Source organism: Colobus angolensis, unplaced genomic scaffold, assembly GCF_000951035.1.
Source record: "Colobus angolensis palliatus isolate OR3802 unplaced genomic scaffold, Cang.pa_1.0 Scaffold99, whole genome shotgun sequence".
Classification (NCBI taxonomy): Eukaryota; Metazoa; Chordata; class Mammalia; order Primates; family Cercopithecidae; genus Colobus; species Colobus angolensis.
Genome location: NW_012123931.1, coordinates 6,228,405 through 6,232,094, shown reverse-complemented (window position 1 = coordinate 6,232,094; position 3,690 = coordinate 6,228,405).

Genomic DNA, 3,690 nt, shown 5'->3' with positions numbered 1-3,690 from the left:
AAACCACTCAGGTCCGCTCCCTGTAAGGACAAGAGCATAGCCCTGTCCCTGTTTTAGAACTTGCCCTTGAGCATACTTACCTTCTTCATTAGGATACCAAACCCTTAAATTGTCGGCGGGGACTATCGCTGAGGGAGGTGAGGAAAGATGAGTTATGGCAGCAGAGTCCTGCAACTGTCTCCATTGATTCAAAAAATTTGAGGTAAACAAAACCTTCAGAATCTGATTTCTGGGGCTCTCATTTCCCCCTTTTTGTTTCTGCAGTTGAGTTTTTAAGGTTAAATTTGCATGCTTAATGATGGCTTGGCCTTGGCTCTTGCCCGGGATACCGGTGAGATGTCGAATATTGTATTGCTGTAAGAAAATTTGTAATTTACGAGAGACATAGGCAGGGGCATTATCAGTTTTAAGTATTAGAGGAATGCCCATGATGGTGAAACAAGCTAAGAGATGAGTAATAACAGGGTCAGCTTTTTCAGATGGCAAAGGAGTTGCCCATTGAAAATGAGAGAAAGTATCAATGGTATGATGAACATTCTTTAATTGTCCAAAAGAAGGGACATGTGTGACATCCGCTTGCCAAATTTGATTAACTTGAGTACCTCGCGGATTAACTCCAGGATGAAAAGATGGAATGCTCAAAGGAGCACAAGAAGGACAAGCTCGAATAAGAGAACGAGCTTGTTTATGAGTTAAATGAAACTGTCGTTGAAGACCAGAACTATTAATGTGATGTAAAGTATATTCTTGTTTTGCAGCCTGTAAGTGGCCGATTAAAAGTGAATTAATCTGAGTATTACCATGGTCTAGGAAGTCGAGAATGAGAACGAAGAGGAGTGATGAATAAAGGAGTTCGACGTTGGCTCAAAGTAGAAGATAACAAAGAAAAGAGTTTTTAAAGAGAAGAAGTAGCACAAAGAGGTAGAGTGGCCTGATAAATATAAGAAGTAACATAAACGGCGTATTGAGAATCACTAACAATGTTACAACTGGTGGTAGGGAAATTAAGTAAAACCATGAGAATAGCAAACAATTTTCCCTGTTGCACCGAGGGATAAGAATAAACTGTAACTCAAGATTGATGAACACTCCAATATTTAGCTTTACCATTACTACTAGTATTAGTGAAAAAAGTAGGACCTTGAACAGGAAATATAGATATTGGTGAGAAGGGCAATATGCTGCCTAAAGAATGAAAAAATCGGAGACTTAGGATATTGGGTAGAAAATTGTCCGACAAATGAAGCGCAAGCAACTTGCCAAGAATCAGAAGTGGAAAAAAGATAAGTAATCTGACTATGAGTAAATTGAGAGATAATGAAAGAAGGATCTCCTCCCCAGAGTTGTCGACAGCGATACTGTTCTTTGGTGATCAATTTAGCTAAACGATCAATATAAGTAGTCAAGTGTTTAGATGTTTTGTTGGACAAAAAGATCCATTCTAACGGCCGATTTGTTTGATGAATCATTCCTGTGGGAGAATGTAAAGTATGAAATAAACAAAAGGAAAGGGGAACGTCGGGAAGGATATAATGTAAATGGGCTTTTTAAGCTGCTCTTTTACCAGCTGGAGTTCCTGTAAAGCCAAAGGAGTTAAATGACGTGGACTGTCCAAGTGACTGTCTCCTTCTAGAATAGAAAAAAGATGTTGTAATTGATACGTTGGTATTCCTAAAACAGGACGCATCCAATTCATGTCTTTTAAAAGTTTTTGAAAGTCATTTAATGTTTTTAAATGATCACATTGAATTTGAATCTTTTTGGGGTCAAATATTTTGTGCTCCCAAAGTATAACCTAAATATTGAATAGGAAAATCCACTTGAAATTTTTCTGGGGCTATATTAAGTGAATATAAAGAAAGCTGAGTTTGTAACAATGCGAAATCATCTTGCTGCTTTTCTTTAGTAGGTGCAGCAAGAAGAATGTCGTCCATATAATGATATAAAAGAACAGAAGGATGACACTTTCGAACAGGATCCAGAGCCCGGTGGACAAATTCTTGACACAAGGTTGGGCTGTTTAACATACCTTGAGGTAAAACCTTCCACTGATATTGAGAAAGTGACTGAGAATTTTTAAAAACAGGGACAGAGAAGGCAAAACACTCACAATCCTTTTGATTCAAAGGAATAGAGAAAAAACAATCCCTTAAATCAATAACCATGAACAACCAATCTTGAGGAATCATAGAAGGGTTAGGAAGGCCAGGTTGTAAGAATCCCATGGGTTGAATACATGTATTAATAGTATGAAGATCTGTTAATAGTTTCCATTTACTTTTTTTTTTTTTTTTTTAACAGAGACAGGGGAATTCCATGGAGAAGTACTAGGCTCTATATGGCCTAAGGATAATTGTTCCTGAACCAAGTTTTCCAAGGCCTTAAGCTTTTTACGTGTTAAAGGCCACTGTTCAATCCATATAGGAACATTAGTTTTCCACGTCAAAGGAAGGGCTTGAGGCTGCTGAACAGTGGCTACATGTTTAAAGATTTTTTAAGTGGATTGTAGCCCATGCGGAACATCATATTTTTGGCAGAATTAGAGACATGAGGAATAGAAACAAAAGCTCCAAATTGTTGCAATAAATTTTGCCCCCATAAGTTTAGGGTAATAGGAACAATATAAAACTGGACTTGGGCCGTTTGACCATCTGGCCCTCGACAACTCAAGGATTGAGAACTTTGATACACCTCAGAGGTGGAACCTAATTTGGTAAGAGAAACAGCAACAGGCTGTTTAGGCCACTGTAAAGGCCACTGGTCAGAGGCGATAATGGAAACATCAGCTCCAGTGTCAATGAAGTCCTGAAAAATTTTTCCCTCTAGTTCGAGGGGAAATAAGGGTTTTTGTTGAGTTACTAAGGTTTCCCAAAAAATATGTTTATCCGTGCTTCCAAAACCTCTGGTTCTTTTTTGTCTCCGTGAAGGAAATTGAAAATGGGGTAGTAAAAGAAGTTGTGCAATCCGTTGCCCCTCTTTTAAGGATATGGGTTTATGAGCCTGTGCCATAAGTTGAATTTTCCCTTTATAATTAGAATCTATAACACCCAAATGAACTTGTAAACCCTGCAGAATGCTACTGCTGCGTCCTATAAGCAGTCCAACAGTATGTGGAGGTAATGGCCCAAAAACACCTGTAGGCAATTTAACAATCCCCATTTCTGGGATGAGTTCCATGGCCTGCAAAGTAGCAACATCAGCAGCAGCGCTACCAGAAGTAGCAGAGAAAAGCTGAGCTACTAAAAATTGGGAGTTAACATTTTTTTTTTTTTTTTTTGAGAAGGAGTCTCATTCTGTCGCCCAGGCTGGAGTGCAGTGATGCGATCTTGGCTACTCCAATCTCTGCCTCCCTGGTTCAAGCAATTCTCTTGCCTCAGCCTCTCAAGTAGCTGGGATTACAGGTGCCCGAGGCCACGCCCAGCTAATTTTTGTTATTTTTTGTTTGCTTGCTTGTTTTTTGAAACAGGAGTCTCATTCTGTCACCCAGGCTGGAGTGCAGTGGTGCGATCTCGGCTCACGGCAACCTCTGCCTCCCCACTTCAAGAGATTCTCCTGCCTTAGCCTCCAGAGTAGCTGGGATTACAGGCACCTGCCACCACACCCAGCTAATTTTTGTATAGTAGAGACGGGGTTTCAGCATGATGGCCAGGTTAGTCTCAAACTCCTGACCTCAAGTGATCCGCCTGCCTT